This window comes from Callionymus lyra, chromosome 16 (genome assembly GCF_982586985.1).
Source record: "Callionymus lyra chromosome 16, fCalLyr1.hap1.1, whole genome shotgun sequence".
NCBI classification, from domain to species: domain Eukaryota; kingdom Metazoa; phylum Chordata; class Actinopteri; order Syngnathiformes; family Callionymidae; genus Callionymus; species Callionymus lyra.
The window spans coordinates 11,493,130-11,513,108 of NC_141833.1; the positions used below are offsets into that span (position 1 = coordinate 11,493,130).

General features: G+C 40.6%; 1 protein-coding gene across 1 annotated transcript in view; it reads right to left on the reverse strand.

Moving 5' to 3' along the window:
• The window catches only part of lingo3b (leucine rich repeat and Ig domain containing 3b), a 41,509-nt gene extending 23,538 nt beyond the window's left edge, over positions 1-17,971 (reverse strand). The window contains exon 1 of the mRNA XM_087811949.1: positions 17,528-17,971. The gene's annotated coding sequence lies outside the window, so the exon portion shown is untranslated. The remainder of the gene's footprint in view (positions 1-17,527) is intronic.
• Between the last annotated feature and the right edge of the window lie 2,008 nt (positions 17,972-19,979).

Genomic DNA, 19,979 nt, shown 5'->3' on the forward strand with positions numbered 1-19,979 from the left:
CGAGTATTTATACTTAGCCTCTATCTCATTGTTAATCAAACCCAAACTCGTCTCAGAGGGAAAAACTTCCACACATGCGGCGCCCGATCATTTTGAATGACACGCATGATGACAAGTGAGTTAGAATTTCCCTTTGAGGATCAGTGGCCTTATTACTGGTTGAAATTGAAACGGCTAATTAATTATCTCGCGCTTGCTTCCAGAGGGCTCAGACGGCGCAGCTAACTATATTTGACAATACACTCCCAAAGTTACACTCCATAAATCCCCCCCCCTCCCCCTTTTTTGATTGGCTGGTGATGTAAACTGAGGGCCACAGATGAAGCTTCTGTCTGACGCAAGTGCAAACAATCCTCTCATGCGAACCCTGTCATCATTGTACGTGTCACCGGGGGATGAGGGAATACGAAACGGTGGCCAGACTTTTCTTCCCCGTCTTCATGTTAGGATTCAATAGATGGTTCAAGGCTTTTTGTAAAACTCACTCAGATTTAATAGTCTAACCGTTTATTCGTTTTTTCTTGAGTAGGCGCAGGCGGAAAGTCTCTTGAAACCCTTCTTCTAGTGGCTATCCTGAGGCAAATTGTGAGATGTAGTCTCTCCTCTGGTCTTGGATTCATCCCGGGGTCTTGCCTAGGAGAGCTCACCGGGAATCCGCCCATGAGGCACCAGGATAAGATGGTTTCCCTTTCAAACTCTGTACTTCTGGTGAGAGTAGAAATGCGGATTGCACGATAAATCAAGACGTTGGCCTTTTGCCCCGTTTCATTTTTCCACGCTGTATCCTTCCCTTTATCATCAGCAAGAACTCTTACTCTTAGGTATCTCTCCACAAGATGAACTTTAACTCACTATTATAATTTGTCAGCTAAAGCAATGAAATTGTGGGAGTTTAAGAAGCAAACATTCATTTATCAAAGTAGTTTGTTAGTTCATTCTGCAGCTAAAATGGTTCAAGAGGTGATTTGACTTTTTAATACAACTAGTTAACAGTTAGTCCTGTCTGAGTACCATTGAGGGTGAACCAATTTAAAGTTCTGGTCCAAAATAATCAAGGTTGGGAAGGGGCCGTATCTGGGTTAGTACCTGCGCTTTGCCTGGAGATTTTTAAAAGATACAAAACCATTAAAAACCATTTATATTTATTGTCCCTTTAACATGCTTTCATGAACTTATAAGGTTACTAGCGTCATTTTTTGTCGATTGCGACAGATTTTGAAAAATAATGTGGAAGCTACTAAGGGCTTGGCGGGTCCCAGACTTTCAAAAGGCTGTAACTTGCTTAATGAATCGGCTTCAGCGCGCTGATCGTTTAAAATATTCCTTGGAATGAGACGAGGAAAATCAGCCTATTCACAGTGAATGGGAGGAGTTTGTGCAAAGCTGTTTCTGGCCAACAAAAAAAAAACAGGCTTAGTCCAGACACAGAGCACTTCATGGCAGGCATTTTAAGTCCAATAAAACCCCTGTAGAACCCCTGTAGCACCCTTGAGAGGGTAACCAGACTCGACAAGTGCCTATATAAATGTAGATATATATAGTACCGGCCAAAGGTTTGGACTCACCTAACGAGGAAATTATAAAGAAGAAAGCATCGTGGAGAACGTCTTAAAAAACCCTCAACCCATGGTAGTGATCTTCAAACAGTTATAAGACCATTACGGGTAGAGCTCTTCGCTCCCAGCTCAATATCTCCAGTTTGTTGAAAACGACTTTCAACCTCCTTGTGCTTTGATAATATTAAACTCTAATTTAATCTGCCATTTATTTTTTCTTTTGTAGTTTCTGTGTTGTTGTGTGCGAACAACAGTCGCTTGGTCTGTTGAATGGCATAGCAGTTGATATGTCATTGTGTCCGCAAAATTGCCTCTTGCTCAGGTGAGAGGAGGTGAATATGAGGTGCGAAGTGATTCATTTGTGTTCCTCAAATTTCATTTTCATCATAAAAATGTAATTTACATCAAGCCTTTCTATACAGCACTTCTCAACGGTCAATGGATTTCACGCTGCCGAGCTGTTGGTCGAGCGTTGGAAAGTCCAATCACGTCCGCTTCCCTGCGTCTCTCCTGATTGTCGTGATAACGGAACAATCTCTGCACAACAACAACATTTCCCCGGAGACGCTGCACGTGAGAGGGAACGGGCCGCTTCCACTACATGGAGTTTTTTGTGTGTATTAACATCCATCAATATGTGTGAGACTATTTGCGTTTCTCTGGTATCAAAAGACGAGGAATTCAATTCTCCAGCTCATTAAGTAGGTTAAAAGCCAAACAGGGAATTAAAAAAACCCCAAGAAAGCCATCGTCTTCCACCGTGAAGTAATGAGAAGAAATGAAGGTTGGGTTTGAGCTGCATAAAAGAACAATGACGAGTGATAGATATAGATTCGGTTGTCAAAGAAAGGGAAAGAAGATGGACATGGAGGAGTGGAAAGTGAGTCTGATGGATGAAACCCGAGGAAAAGACCAAGCCAGCGTGACACTGTCCCGATCTGTCAGTGAGAAAAGCAGAAGGTCAAAGCCATTGCACAGATGAGAGGATTTAATGATGCAAATTAGGCCTGATGCTCGGAGAGACGCCGTCTTGATGCCGCTCCATTTCACGTCTTAAGGATACGAATAATTTCGACTCCTCTGGAGATCTCTCCATCCTACACCTTCTCACACTGTACCAACATATCACACACAACTTGAAACAATACAGCGCAAAAGGGATTGTATTCCTACCATCAAAGAGCTGGTTTCATATAATTCTATGAAACACAGCGTTCAACCTAATAAATAAAACATTCCATGTCATTCCATGACTCAAGACATGAGCAAAAACTAAGATCACTGAAGGCGGATTGACATCAAACGATGAGAGGTGATTTTATAGAAGTTATTTTGTGATGTTTTATATAATATTGGGGGTTTCTTTGTTTTTGTTTTCATGCTCAGAGCGCTTAGAATCCACAAAAATAAAACTGCAGAATACAAACAGAATCTCACCAGCTCAATGTTAACTAATTTATTAGCAATATTGAGTATTCTTTTCTTTCTGGAGACACTTTTGACTGCATTTATTAAGGAGCAAATAAAATGTTACGTCTTTTTCCATTTGAGATTTTCACATTTTTCACACACACTACTACTTCACTACATCACTATAAAAATGCTACTTTCGTATGCTACTCATCTACCATAATGACACAGATTTTTACTAAAACATTAACAAGACTGAGATGCAACAATTTCACTGCATTGCTTTGCAATCCAGATGCCCATATAAACATCTGCCATCTCACTCGTATCCTCTTTCAGTGTCACAACTATAGATGTGCTTTTTTATTTCAATTTATTTGCCTTTTTTGGTGGATATCACAAGGAAATAACATCCACCTACACAGGCTTTGAAATTGATCAGAAAGTGGGGAAAAGTAACGTGAAATACGGCTGCGTCTTAACCAAAAACCTCCTAACCAAATGGCATGTGTTTTTTTTTTTCAAATTCATTATTCAAGGCGTCAAAACATGAAACGTGTCTATTGACATTTTGCACCATGAAAAGGCCACATCTTCCTAGAGAGGTGTGTGTGTGGGGGGGGGGGGGGGTGATTCAGTTTCCACATATACAACTTCCGTGACTGGCAGACTGCATATAAATATACAAGCATCTGCGTGACAAATAAACAGCGGGGAAAGAAATGAGTTGGAGGGGAAATCGGGGGGGAAGGGAGGAGCAAGACAGCTTTCCTTGCCGGGTCTTTGAAGTGCAGCCCGGTGCCAGATTCACACGGAGAGAACTCACGATGAATATGTACATTGCTTTGACCCGGATGCATAAAGCAAGACTGCAGATGTGTGTTTAGCTAGTCTGTCTCCTTCTTTAAACTCTTGCCAAGGTGATCGGACGAGGGGGGGGGGGGGGGGGAAGAACCAGACTTCAAATTAGCTCCTAGAAGAGAAGGGTGTTTGAATAAACCATAGCTCCAAAGAGGATATTCCTGTTTCGACGGTGTGACTTGGATATCCAGAGACGGCAGGGATGTCGGAGGATTGCACGGCTTCATGGATAGCGGTGACCCTGTTAGCCCAAAAAGCTCATTGGTCGCTGGAGTCTGGTAGCGGCCAATGGGAGCCGTCGATTCCGTTTGATGGTGAAGTGGTGATGACAGAGGCGAGCGGAGAGACGGTGGAAAATAGAGGTTAAGGGGAGAGAAAAACGGGAAAAGATGACATTGAAAGGAGGGAGAGAGTGGCGTCTAGTAAGAGGTGCAACCATCGCCAATTTCTGGTATCAAGGATGTGTGCGTTTCATAGTGTTGTGAGTGGAAATACCGTCCTGTGAAGATCACACTTCTTGAGATCCCCAAAGGAGGATATTCCACCTCCTTGTGCAACAACATACATCGTGCACACACACACACACACACACGGCTGTGACAGCTTTGTAAACATGGCTGAGCAAGGTGGCAGAAACATATCATTAGCCGGGAGGAGGAGGGGACGACTTTTCAAGAAAAGGTCATCGAAGCCGATGAGAGATGCTGGAAGAGAATTCCAGGTGAACCTGTGCTGGAAAAAGTAGATAATGGGGCGTAAGGGGAGGAACCGGTGGACGCGATAGATGTTTTCAAGCGAGGGTTCGTGAGTGACGGCAGATTGTTGACGACCTCAGGGAGCCGCCACGTGACACGCTGTGTTAGACGAGACATGTCTGCACTTCCATGTCGAGACACAAGAATCAAACTCTCCGAAGGAACGTTTCTCGCCGTTCGACCTTGAGCACATTTATTCTACGTTTGTTCAAAGATATGTGAGACATCCCTTTACTATTACTCATTTGAAAGAGATGGATGCAGTAGTATGTGATGGGATTGTTTACATCTTTTATAATCCATTCATGTTTTCTTGATAGTGTCTTCTAGACACTGTTTAACCTTCTACGAAAAGCCTAGATATTAATGTTTCTATAAAAGGAACACTTATAATACTGCATTCAGAATGTTAAAGCTTACATTCTATTTGATTATTTGCTGGATTTTCAGATTTAATATAAACCCCAAAAGTTCTTAAATCCCCTCATTTTTACCCAACTTAATAAATGTTTAATAACATGCTTGTACTTATTGGGGATTTCCATTTATTACCCAATTGTATTATTAATAAAAACATGGGCAAAAGCTGAAGTAAAAAACAAAACAAACGAAATAGTGTAAAATAAAGGAAAAATTGCATCTGATTATGCTCCAACATATTATCAACAGAAAATAATAAAAAGTTTGTATATAATTTTGCCACCAGACTATTCTAACAAACCTCAATAGAAGACTGTTTGTTTGGGCTAAAAAAAAATAGACAAAGCGATGTATTAACGGAGCCTTGAATGGTAGCATTTCTAGTACATTTGCAATGTTAGCACCTATGCTAAATGTTTTTTCTAGTGTGTGCTTATTGATAAAGCAAATGTATGTAGTTTGCACATGCTGAGTTATTAAATAAGAATTGAATCTTTTCTAATATGATGTTTAAATAAAAAAAAAACCATCAATGCAGCTCGATATCATAACCTTCTTGCTCTGTAACCCAAATGGTTTTGTCGCTTGATCCCATTACCAGCAGCTCTTGGTGTTTGTTGGTGATTCAGTTTAAATGAAGAAATATCAGTGGTGTTGCTCCGAGTGGATAATGGAGACTATTTGCCTCTGATGTATCGGATTAGTTTTCTTCCAGTCCAAAAAGCCGTTAAGTGTGTGATGGCACATTATTTTCTCAGAGAAGACATTAGCAACGACAGGGTCCTTGAGCTACTAAAGCAAGGCGAGGCAGTGAGAACACACAGAGATGATGGCCGCTCTCCCAGGGGGATATCCGATTCAAATTCAAGGACTCTCTTGGTCTCTCGTTTCTCATCTCTCTGGCTCTTAGCGAGGTCATGGCTGGAAAGTTTCAATGATGCCCCGGGAGGCCAGGAATTATCATCCAAGTGTGGGTTTCTATCTTGCGTGTGTGTGTGAGTGTGTGTTTCCAGGCGGATGATTTAACTTATGTGCAGAAAACGCTGGTGTGTCAACATATTTACTTATTTAAGGTTTATGGATGTACAGTTGATGCCCTTTTCCGGGACTCTTGGGGGTTGGCACGAATTGGCATCTCAAATTGCCTCTTCAAAATGGATAAAAATAAGGTTATCTCCTTGAGTTTAGAAACGCTGCAAAGCCGGTACAAACTGCCAAAAAAAAAACGAGCCTAAACATTGAGTGCAGCTGAGGCAGAGACAGGAAGTGAACTGAAGGGATGAAAGAACATGTTTGACGGAGGAAGCTGGTGAAAGAAACATGTTGTGCCACCAAGTCTATTGAGCGGGTTCATACATACCAGCACCAATCAACAAACATACACTTTTACGAATGCAAAATAAAAACACAAAAGTAATCTAAGGAAGCAATCTGGGATCGTCATTATCAAACTGGTGAGAGGAGTAATGGGAAGCAAGAGCAAACAGTGAACACTGTTGGAGAGAAGCGACAGCCTGCTGCTTGGGAACAGCTTGAATGCGACTCCAAAATGATTCTGTTTCTCTCCCGTCTCCTAATTTCTCCATGGAGGCTGAATTATTCATCTTGGACCAAAGACATGCAAAGAGACAAAGAGCTGTTGCTCTATTTTGATTCACATGATAAATTCATGTCTGAGTGTTGAAGGAGGCATCGGGGAGGCTGGAGGAGTTGAGAGTGATGTTCACGTCGACGAGCTTTTCCAGGGGGTGAACGATGGGGCAGGCGAGGAGAAACCAGTCAGAAGGTAAAAAAAAAAAAGAAGCAAAGTAAATTCTCCTTTAAAAATGATCACACTCAAGTGCACAGCTGACACAGCGAATCAGAGTTCATGCACCAAACCAGAGCTCAGCAGCACGGATGTCGCGTTAGTGGTTCCGTACACAACAGAGTGTTTCGTGACAAAAGCAAGCGGGCCAAGTAGCCGAAGGCTTAACATCTTCTAAAAAAAAAAACAGCGAAATGCACTTTTACTGAAACAAACAGGCGGTGGGAGGAGACGCTTCAGCACTACCTTGAGTTTAAGAAGAAATGACTGAGACGTGAAACTTGAAATAGCCATTTTAAAGCTGTTGATTTGAACGTTTAGAGTCAAAAACGGAAACTTCTAAATGTTTAATGTCGGGAAAAAGTGTCTTGTCTTTGTATTATACGATTGGGTCGGCCAAGGTAGAGTTTAAGTAGAACAAATGTTCGCAAAATAAGTCCATAGTTGGTCATTAAGTCCAGCTCAGTGACAGGAAATTATATTTACAAGTTTTCAATTCTTGAGTTGAACTAAAAACTCCTTGCTGTTTTAATTTTATTTTTTCTGTTAATTGTTCTCTTTTAGATTATCCCCCTTTTCAGATGTGTGTTTATCTTTCCCTCCCTGAGGATTTTAGACTGGGTAAGGTAAATATTTCTTGTTTTTTGAAATTGTGACAGTCATGTATTGAATACAAATAGCACCACGACCATGGGTAACAATGAAAACTCATAATAAATGTCATAAATGATCATTTAAAATGGACAAATAAGGTAACATTTACAATATCAACTCACTGTCAAGTAAATATTTTGTTGTGTGAAACTGAAAAGTCTGAAAAAAAACCGTTTTTTTAATTTGCTCATTTTTAATCTTCAAAACCTTGAATGAGTACAGCAGAAATTATTGTTGTCATTGTGTGGAAGATGATTAAAAAAACTGAAGGGATGCAAATTTGGCATTTCAATCCAGAATGTTCCTTAAAATCAGATGAAGACCATAATCAGTTCTCAAGAGTTAAGTTTGTTACATTTAATCTGAATGGAAAAAAGATGCATTACACACAATGTTATTAAACCGCTGCATTTTAAAAAGCTGGCCTGTACCAAAGAGAGAAAGGGAACGATCAAAAAAGAAGAAGCAGAACCTCTTTATTATGCAGCAGTCCCACCACTGTGTTACTTCAGAAGTACTCAAAGTGAACCAGAGGCACGTCCATCCTCAACTCTTAACTTCTTCATTGTCGTGACACGCATAAAAGACCAAGCGCCACATATGTAATGGCCTCGCCAAGTGAATCCCACACGGCTTCGGTCCAGCGAGAGTGACATGAGTGCTCACATAGATGGAGTGTCTATGCAAACCAACGGTACAAAAAAAAAAAGGCCCCGGGCCGTCTGTGCGCCTGTTTGTGTAGCAGCGAGGCAGAAATAATGTCTGAATCTGTGCTCCCTTCAAGCAGAGTCCGTGTGTGTGCAAGTGTGTGTGCGCGGCCTTGTGGGTCAGTCGTGAAGGACGAGGCTAAATCACAGAAAACATTTTTTTTTTAAATAAAGGGATGATGTAGTCGGCCCGAGGAGCTGAGGATTCCTTCAGATCGAAATGAAAAACTAGCCGTTTCCCTCCAATGATGTTGAATTGATTTTGGATTTATCACCTACTTTTCCACTCTTGGCAGTTTAACTCTGTATTCACGGAAGGGGCCAGCATTTTAATTTCAATGGTGAGCAACGATGGGAGAGATGATTCGTGAATCCAATTTGCAGGACCAGAGGACAACACTCCATCACGGCAAATGGCTCCTCAACCTCCTCACCTCGCATGAAGACCTTGCATCGCTCCTGAACTAACCCGGGGTGAATCAATAACCAGCCAGCATTCATTAGGCGAGTGCTTACCGATCACGAGGTTGTCTATCGGCACAGAATCACACGTGGAAGACAGAGGTGAGCGACAGAACGAAAAGGAGAGCATACGAGTGAGACTGATCGACCTCATGTGTTCAAAGATCGTTCCAAAAACACACGAGGAAACACACACTTGGATAGTGGCACCTCGGAGTCCTGTGGTCAGAGTTAATGAATAATGTCCCCCCGCCTGCCCTCCGGGGTCGTGCTACAGATGGCGTTACCTTGTCACACACATGCGCACAGCCGAGCGTGTACACTGAAGGGTATGAGAACCATCCCTCACTTTAATCGCTGACAACATGAAACCTTGATGGAGATCACGATCACCACTGAGTCATGAAGTGTTCGGAAACTTTTCAGTGAAAATTGTGGACATATATCCTGAGGAATTCATTAGATAATAAAATATATGTATGATATTTGTTTCCCATAATCATCTGACAAGGTGGAAACAGAGTGGCACAGGTTTGAGACTCCAAAAGCACCATGTAGTATAAATGATGATTATGAGACATGTGTTGTCTCTAGTACAAAACGGACCAAAAACTGTTTTCTTCAACTGAGAAAAGTCTCTAAACTTATTTTAGGGTCTAAACAAGAAGGAGCTGTCTTGCCTGCAGTTTACAGAAAACTCTGCAGTGAGAATTCTGACCCGCTCTAGTAGAAGAACTCACATTTCTCCGATCCTTTAATCTCTTCACTGGCTGCCAGTTTCTTTCAGGATCAATTTTTAAATTCTGGTTCTTACTTTCAGATCTATTCATGGTCAGACCTTCCATCACTGATCTATTCCAACCTTACACCCCAGCTCGGGCTCTGAGGTCTGTGGATCAGAATCTACTGATGGTTCCTGAACACACTTCCGGACCAGAGGAGAGAAATCCTTCCAGGCTGTTGCTCCTAAGCTTTGGAACGATCTTCCTCCTCCTCTGTGTTTGATGATCTACTGACTCCTTCAAGAAACATCTTAAGAAATTTTTATTTGTGCTTTTTCCTGATTTTCTGAAACTCCTGTGTTTGTCTTACCTGTCTTTTTTAAATGTGAAATAACTATGACTTACTTACATGGCAAAAGAGTAAACAACGTTGGGACTATGGATAGCAAGTGCTCCCTGTGGCGTACTGCAAGGGGATGCGTTAGGTCCCCTTTTTATTCATTAATTTTCTGCCATTTCTTACCTTATGGAGATTGCAGGGGGGCTGGAGACTATCCCAGTTTCTCAGGGCGAGAGGCAGGGGACGCCCTGAACAGGACACCCGTCTGTCGCAGGTCACACAAAGACAGACAACCACTCACACACGCACTCATACCTACGCACAATTTCCTTAAGTTCCCCATCAACCTCTGTATGTTATGTATTGTAGGTTTTTGGACTGTGGGAGGAAACCAGAGTGCCTTCCTTTAATTCTCCTAATACCATCCCAAACTTAACCACCCCAGGACAACATTCCTAAAAAAGGGACCCACAGCCTCGGTCAAGCTCCCGGCTACAATTCTTGCATATTGACCACCTATGAAACAGCTAGCTTCTCGGGCAGGTCCAAGGCTTGGCTAACATCAAATTGTTCTGAACACTGTTCTAAAAGTATCAGTTTGGCATGAGTATCAGTAAAAACAATATGATACAAATCCCTAATCTCAACTTTACATATGACATGTTATAATGTATTCAAACGTGTCTTAAATATCTTTAATAATCACTTATAATATGTGTTAAACATCAACTCGGTCAAACCACCTCATAGATAAAGACAAATATAACTTTTATATTACTCATTATTTCAAACTACGGACAATTTCCAGTCCCTGTGATGGTGTAAGACCGTAAAGAGAGACAAAAGCAGACAACAGAGGCTAGAATCACTCGCTCACTTACTGGAGAAAAAAAACTTCATCATCAATGGTGCTGCAATTCAAGGTAAACCGTGAAGGTCAAATAGTACTTCTGACAAAAGAGAGCTGGAAAACAAGTCAACATCTTTCCAGTTGTAAAAGCAGTTTAACGCTTTTCTGCCGAGTTATTCAGAGGATCTGTAGAAAGCTGCAAACTGAAGGAGAATCACCATGAAAAACACAACAGGCAGTGTTTTGTTTTGAAGACGTGACTCAGAATAGCTTGTGGACCTTGAACTGCTTAGTACAAGCTACAGTCAATTCATCACGGGCCGCACTGATGTTGCAAACAATAACAGGCCTCCAGCACTAAATCTCTTCTGCTATGTGAAAGGGGAGATTCACTCATCACTAAATTCAATTTGAGAATTAGGAGATGCGGGATGACTCCGGGGTCGGCGGTGTCGGCCTGAATAATGAAGCAAAGCACAATGCTAATTTATTATGAGCGCTGGATGAGCGATATCAGGTGACCTTAAAACTTTTCTATCAGCCAGAGGGGAGCGACGGCCAGGCAGAGCGGAGCAGACGGACCGACAGCAAAGCATGAGCGGGAGAAAGAGCAACAGAATGTGAAGGCCCGGGGTCAGATCAGAGGAGACGCAGACAGGAAAGTAAATTAACGTAAGTGAAATTGAAAGTAAAAGGGCAGGAGTAAGGAAAACACGGAGAGGTGATGGAAAGTAAAAAATTCTGAGGAGGACGAGAGAGGAAAGCGAATGAAGAAAGGACGAGGGGCGACCCCGAATATAGACGCCATCGTACAAGTCTCGGCTATGATGATGCAAATAAACACATCTTAAAAATATTTTAATAAATGCCAAGAGAGGCGACAACTATGTGTATTCATTAATAAATAATCCCAAGGGATCTAAGACAAATCATTTGAGATGAACCAGAGATGTAACGGTTATGGGTAAAGATGGTAAAAGTGGTTCATTTTCTGAGGTTATAATGGCATTTTAAGATAATTGAAAAACCGTGCTGAGTTAAAAAACTTGACTAATAACACATTGAATTCTTATTGCCCGAGGATGGAGCAGCGTTGATGTTGTCTTTATCGTTTAAATCTTTTATTTAATTGCATAACCTAATTTGTTTTTAAGCAGGGAAAACTACAAGTATGCTTTTATTTGTTTACAGAATTTGTGTTGTTTTAAAAACATATCATTTTATTTTCGCTAAGTAAAACAATGCTAAATAATTTAAGTACACAACAACACACACAGATAAAACACTTACATTACCATATGTGTTGGACTATAAGGCTAATATAGGCCAAGGTAAGGTTAAGGTAATACTACACCGCCACACGGTGTAATACTACTGAGCCTTCTGAAGTAATACTACAAAGCCTGGCAGAGTAACAGTTTCGTACTTAACAAAAAAGTGTTGTTTACATCATAAAAAGGTCAGTAAGTTTGACCACAACTTAAACATAAGACATACAGATTTATTAGGCGCACTTAAAAATAATTTTAAGTGCGTCTTATAGTCCAAAATATACGGTATAAACCACATACTGGTTTCAAATATACTATTATAGACAATACATATACTTGTAGAGTAAATAAACATACAGGAAGACGCACACAGTATCACATAACCATTAAAAAATGTAAACCACACATAGGGTTGCACATGTAACACACACCGACACTCCAAGTCAAAAATCATGTAATAATACAATAAAAACATTACAAACCAAAGATAAAAGGCAGATTGAATAGGCATGGCTCAATGGTAAATGACATAGTTGGAGACAGTTTGCGTGCACCACCATCATCTCCTGCAGGCTCATATCTATCTAGAATCTGAGCGGGAGGACAATCACCAGCTCTTCTGTAGACGTCAGGGTCAACTATTCTTGTACACGAGCAGGTAACCAACACTACTTCAACCCTCAGTCATCCAATCAAATCCCCTCGCTTGTCATCCCGTCATCCTCTTGGTTGAAGCATCGTTCTCACCCCTTTTCTCCTCATGCATTTTAGTTTTTCAGGATCCCCCCCCATGTTTCCTGAACCACTGAAAGCTTCAAAGAGCTTTCTGCTCCGGTTTTCTTATTTATAGCTACATCTGTCACTGTATATCCGTGCACAAGCCCTCGTGCACACGTTAGATCATCCCCTTGAGATGAATGGGACACAATAACATGCAACAAAGTAAAAGTTATGAGATTATGGCTTGTGATTGGTCATAAGTACTTACTGATTATAAATAAAGCATATGTTCTGCATTTAAATTATGCAGGAAATCCTGTGTTTTGACGGGTTTATTTTGATGAACCAGCTCAGACTGAGTTCTTAAAGGCTATGAAATGCTAAAACCTTAACTGAGAATCCCAATAACAACATTTTGCAAGAGATTGTTGTTGATGATTGTGTTGTTAAAAAGCAACAACATTTAAATGATATACTTCTTCATGAATCATATAATGAGTTTTAGTTTCCATGACAATTGATGATAAGCTTATATTACTCAAAAATATCTCAGCAATATTATTAACTCCATAATGATGAAATTCAAAAAGCTTAGTTTACTAAAAAAAATGGAAGTTTCTTTGCTTGGAATTGTCAAACTTATACTTCATTTGCAATATTTGCTGCATGATTCCTTCACTTTGATTGTTAAAATGATCATTTACTCTTGTGTACAATCGACATGTGTATCTTGTGGCTTGAAGCGTCATCGATGTCGGCCACTGGAATATCAATATTTAAATATCAATATTTCGACACAGGCGAGCAGTTGAACACAAACTGTTAATAAGTGATAGAGTTGAAGCATGTAATTGGATTTGTTCACGTTCATATTGATCTTAGAAAGATGTCAATCATTCAATACAACACGTTTCTTGATACAATATCTCAGAAATAAGTGTCAATAGATACAAGTCCAGGGCGTAAGATTGTTGAAACTATTGACTTGACAAGATCATAGGTATCGACCCTAAATGTTCTTTACCGGAACCAATAACTATACCTTCACTTTGATTCCTGAATAATACTTTTTTCAATACCAATTTAATGAGATCAATTCTAACAAAAAGAAACAAACATAATACAAATTTCTAGTTAATTTTTTTGTCACAAATGATGTCTAGTGCAAATTAACTCTACGGGGCTATTATTGTTTAATTTTGAAAACATATAAAACAATCATTTAAGAATGACAAGTTTAAGTAAGTAAACTGCCATCTGTTTATATCAATTCGTGATACTACTAGATCATTTTTGTCATGGCCACAACTCAGTATTTGTTGGCCACAAACTATGTTTTATTTTTTTTTACCATGTCATGTCCGTGAGTTGTTCGTGTTCATTTCAACTCTATTTAACTGCACGGAGGCATATCCGCCCACTACTGGTGGGACGGTGTCATCGCAGCTGACGTATTTGTTTACAAATCCTGTTACACATTCAAGGATCGTGAACCGAGGCAGGGCTGTTGCAAAAGTCACTTGTCGTAAAAAGAACAGGTTTTTCTGTTTATTGGAAGTTACAAATCGAGTGACACATTTGTAAATAGAGTGACGCGTTGTGGATCACTGTACAGATACACATATATATATTTTCAAATCCTTCCCCGCATTTACAAAGCTTTAGCAACAAGAATAGCCCCATATAACACTTAAACAATCTGTGTTCACTGCCTTTTTCACTTATGCGTTTTTTTTTCTGAATAATCCACACATTAAGATGAAAGTTTTCATCTCGACGTGGGTACACAAACTTGGCAACAAAAGAAAAAGCATGATTATCATACTACAGTTTGTGCCACAAAAGGAACCGAAGTTTCAATACCCAGCCCTACGAGAACACAAACCACCTATCGTGATTCAGTCAAACGCTTTCTCATCGCACATCAAGAAATTCGACTGATCAGAAGTGAAAGGGAAGAAGAGTAGAAGAGTGACAGGCTTGTGGTGACTTCTATGGTTCTTCAAACAAACACAAGGGAGATTCTCTACCCGACACTTCTGTAAAGAGCGTAACTGCAAAGACTGAAGAGAATTGATCAGAGAACAAGAAAGAGGCTTGAAGATTTACATAATCTGCATATAAATACAAAATTGACCACACTTTCATGGATTTATCGTCCCATCCATCGGCCTACATACTTCCTGAAGCAGCCCCAGCACTGATGGACCAATATAAATATTTGATGGTATTTGTATCAAAATAAAGCTGAAATAAATAAGTAATACAAATAATAAAATCTTTATCATTTACAAAAAACAAAAGCCTGTAGACGAGTGAAAATGAGTAAAACTATATTTGAGACCATCTTGTTGCAGACAGTCAAAGGTTTGCATTTAACATTGGTTTATTTGCCAGTTTATTTTATCTTCACGTCAGTCTGATTTTTAAACTAATCCACGAAAAATTCCTTTTTTTGTTTTACAAAACTCCTGGTTTGGTGGACATCATTGGCAATACAGTTTTTCTGATTCAGAAAAAAAGGTATTAAAGCAATGATTTTCAATTGAATTACAAAATGAATCTATGTATAAACGTTTAATTTCTTTCTTAACATTTATGTAAAACCCTCACATGTAGCTCGGCCAGAACACAAAGTTCTGATGCAATCATTTGTTCAATTCAAATATTGACAGTTTGGTCTACAGTCCGTGTGCAGCACTATAATGACGGCAGTCGCATGTTTCAACTGTGCGGCCGATCAGTTGGATGCAGTCGATCAATCAAACACCCCGTGTTGATGGAGATCCGTGTCTCCAACACTCTGTGTTTCTTCTCCATCTTCCCCCAGGGGCCGCTAAAAGCCATCACTTTGCTGCCAGATTCCCCCGACTGGGGGGAAGACATGAGCAATCAGCACCTGTCGACACCCGGGCCCAACAGTTTCACTTGTGTTCATCAGTTATCCTCTTAAATTCCTGTTTGTGCCCTTGGTAGGAACTACCTATATTTATCTGTTCCTGCGTTCGTTCCATTCCTGTCAGAATTCCCTGGGAATCGACCAATGGCTCGTTCCTGTCCCGCTGCCTTTTTCTTTTCTATTTTCAGTCCAGGACAGAAATTCTCCACTTCCTGTCAGTTTGAAGCGTTATATACAGATTATGAGATGGTAATGTTGAAGGAGGAGCTGGTGAATGTCACCATTTTGAATAGATTTGTAATGATCAGACGATGTTTTAGAATAAAGTATTTCCCATAGGTGACTACAACCACAGAACTCAGTGGGAGGCAGTAATTAACGCACCCACCGCACTTATGGCGCCAACACAAGAGAGAACTTATGATTGGCTGGGCGGCAAAGCATTTCGTGAGCTACCCACCATTACTTAGAAGGTTGTCTAGATGGATGGCACCTCATTTGCGATATTTGGTTAGCAGGTTAAAATAGTTGTTATTAAATATGTGGCGCCCACATACGTTCATAAATATTATACAGCAAAATTCATTATTTATACATTTTGTAAATGAGAATTTGTAAGTTTAAAATGGGTTATTGTTGCGACATTATTAAAAATAAATATATATTGGCGGAAACAGGGAGGCGGAACCATTATCGGCGTCCAGAGGTGCATGGGGAATGTATAAAAGATCGCACTCTTTCCTCAGATGCAACTTTTTTGAAAACTTAAATTCAACCTTTCAATAAACAAATGTACCCTTTAGATGTTATAAGAAACGTTCAATATTCTAAAGGAACTCGTTTCCTTCCATAGTGGATTTGAAGATGGAAGTAAAAAGCATTTTGAGGAAAAACTCCACCTTTAACTGTACTTTCTTCAAACCAGGCGGGTCAAGTAGAGTAGCAGGAAGTGGGACAAATTGTATTTATACCACCAAGCTTTTCTGAGCAAACCTCAGAAAAAAAAACAGTTGCGAATCCTGCAGTGTCCAGGTTTCAAGCACATAAGTGGCGTTATGATTGGATTAAACACAAATAACGGGATGTGAAAAGTGGTCTTAGAATTCCAGGAAAGTAACATCATTGTATTTCTTGTAACATGGAGGTAAGACAGGATGTGTGGCCAATCAATTCAAATAAAACGTTGTTTTTTTTTTAAGTGGTCCAGCCTGAGATGTCTGGCAGAAACGAATGGTGTCGTCTTGGGAAGTTTCATTATTCTTTAAAGTTTCTCTTCAACCAGACGCCAACAGCAAGTGTACCCATAAGCCCTGGGGCGATCTGCCTGCCAACTCCGCCTGAGCCTGAGTTTTTTTTGTTTTTTTCCACCACCAAGTCTAGTCTGAAGAATTCTAAAGTTAGAAACCGAGGCAAGTTAATGAGAAACAGGAAATAACGAGCTGATTAGAAGCTCATTTCCTCAGAAGTAACAAAAAAAAAGAGGACATTTCTAGTTTGGATCTGGTGCTTTATGGAAGTCAGTATCAGAGGATGTCTGGGTGAAATCACAAGACACTTCCCTCACTGATGTCAGGCAGGAAACTGGTCACCCGTGCTGTCCTGAGAGGACGAGGAAATTGTTTGGCAGGAGAATGAAAGTGAAGATTGGATCACAGGAAGAAGGGAGAGAGGCAACAGCTTGCGATGGGTGACAGATAAAAGGTTGCAGAGGAGGAAGAGGTGATTTCACAACAACTTGCACCTCCTGTGGACGTGACTCAATACATGGCCATTCCTGTCATTCCCCCCTCCTCTCTCCCCCCCATCACATGGCGTCCCGCTGTGTTTCCGTCTTGGATCGGCGCACACAGATGCCAGCCTTTTTCGAACAACAACAGCACGGGGAAAGTAACTTATGAAATTACTTTTGGATGATGATTGAAAATGAGGCTCCTCATCGAGACGTGTAACAAGACCCCGCAGAGCGCTAAACCACGGAGACGTCTTTCAAAACTCATTACGAGCCGCCTCTGATGTAATAACGGGCTGCAGAAGGAGGCAAACACAAACATCAGGTGTTGTCGGCGTGAAACACATACGAAAGATTTGCTCACCCAGGGTTGAACCGCGGTCCCTGGAGCCTCATCATCTTCCTTCGAGCCGAATGCGAATGTGTATCTTCTCCCCCCCCCTGGTCCTGGTCAACAAGTTGCTGACTCTGCTCCAACCTGCGTGGACTCGCCACGCAGCTCAGTCTCTGTCACCCTCGGAACGAGGCATCTGCCGCCGTGATGACCCCCGTAACACTTCCACGCTCCTCTTCTTCACTCCCTCCTTCAGCCGACAGCCCTTTTATGCACACGACTACTTCCACTCTCAGATTCTCCCCCCCCCCCCCCACGCCGACCTGACAGTAGGGAAGATAATCCAGGCTTCTCGTCGGTGAGATGTGCCCGTCCTTGAGACGGCGCTCCTCGAAACGGGTCCTGGTGCCCTCTAACTCCCCCCAGCGTCAGTCGAGAGAGAGAGCGCCCGGGAGGATGATGAGGGGGAATGAACAGTTGCCGTGGCTGTTGCTTCCTACAGAATGAGCCTCCTCTCTCGCTCATTTAGTATTCTTTTCATCTCTCTCTCCCCCTCTCTCTCACTATTTATCTCACAACCCACTCCCCCCCTTTTCTCTGCTCAGTCGGTGCCTATCTGCTGCTGCTGCTGCTGCTCCGGCTGTCGGACTCACAATCCACTGAAGCCCGGCGGGCGCGTGGCGAGGGTGTCTCTGGGAAAAAACGTCGAGGCGACCAGAGCCACGGAGGAAATGAACCGAAAATATGTAAAAAAAAAGAAAAAAAGACGAGGAGTGGAAGAGAGAAATATGGAGCATTTGAATGTCTACAGATCATTAGACAAGGAGTGAGTGTTCAAGAGAGATCAGGGTTTAATCTGGAGACTGAACGTCTCCTCACACAAGTTAACGGCTCTTACTGTGATGTAGCAGAACCAGATGAAGGTCATAGAGGTCACAGCCGTGAACTGAAGGGTCCGCAAATTGGTCTGTCATGTTTAATTTGATAAAATGCATTTGATAACATTTTGATTCAACATTGCATATGAAGTTCCATCCATCGTAACGACCATCTAGGTAATGGCAGAACAGCCCCAGTAATGCCTTGCTGCCCATTCCACAGCTGTCAATCACTATTGTCATGGCAACCAGAAAATTTAAATACAGTATTCTAGCGACCAATCAGCTTTGACTTAATAGAGCAGTGTGTAGAGAGAAAGAGAGAAAAGTTTCATCCATCCATCCATCCATCCATCCATCCATCCATCCATCCATCCATCCATCCATCCATCCATCCATCCATCCATCCATCCATCCATCCATCCATCCATCCATCCATCCATCCATCCATCCATCCATCAATGTATGAATACTTGTCTTTTTATTAGACTTGGATTGCTTCACCCACCACCCAAAAAAGAAAGGAGAAAAAACAACCACAAAAATAAATAATATTGATAAACTGTACAAAAACAACATATCTGCTACATTTAATTACACAAATTATATTCAACTTTAAATGTAACACAACAACAATATGTTGAGAGAAAAGAAGGTTATGATTCAAATACCTTCAATTCAATGTTAAAGAATAAAGAATTTGGGTCAGATTTAATGGCTGTAGAACGGGGTTGCACAAAAAGAATCCATCCATCCATCCATCCATCCATCCATCCATCCATCCATCCATCCATCTCTCATGGGAGATCACCGCTGTGCTGGTACCATAAGTGTGTTGAGTGCGTTAATTACTGCCTTCCACCGAGTTCTGTGTATGTGTTTAAGATAATCTGCTGAATAAACAACATGTATGTAACAATGTGAACGATGAAAATGAGGTTTGCCGTTCGTGATCGCAGCTTAATACAATATATCAGAAGCAGAGACCTGTGTGTTCAATCACAAATGAACAGCTTTGTACCAAACTGAATTTATAATGTAATTAAAGTAATACAATTATAATAAACAACATGCTTTTTTTTTTTTTTAATTAAGTATAACTTGATGATTTAATGCGAATTAATTAAGCAATTTGAGAAAGTCGTGTATTTTAAATGGTCTAGTTTACTGGTCACAAACCATCTGAAACAAAGAATGATTCATATAGTTGTTGTGCAATTGATTATTTACTTGAAAAAAAAGACTGTATTGTCTCTGAAATTACACTAGGGTTTTGTGACATCAAGATGCTTGTTTCAGTCAAAGTTTACTTAAAAAAAGAAAGTCTGTAGACGAGTGAAAATGAGTAAAACACAAACTACATGTCACTATCTACCTAAAAATCACTTTTTTAGCCAGTAATATTACATTTTTACTCTGTTTTTTAAAGGTCAGTGTGTGAATATAATGCCATCATTTAACCATTTAATCATCTTTAGTTTAAGTGTCACATTGTGGTCAATACTGCTAATACTCTCATTTTATTTTATTTAATTTTTCTAGACCAGAACCGCAAATATTTGTGATATCAGTTGTCATATATAATTGTATAAGATAATTCATCT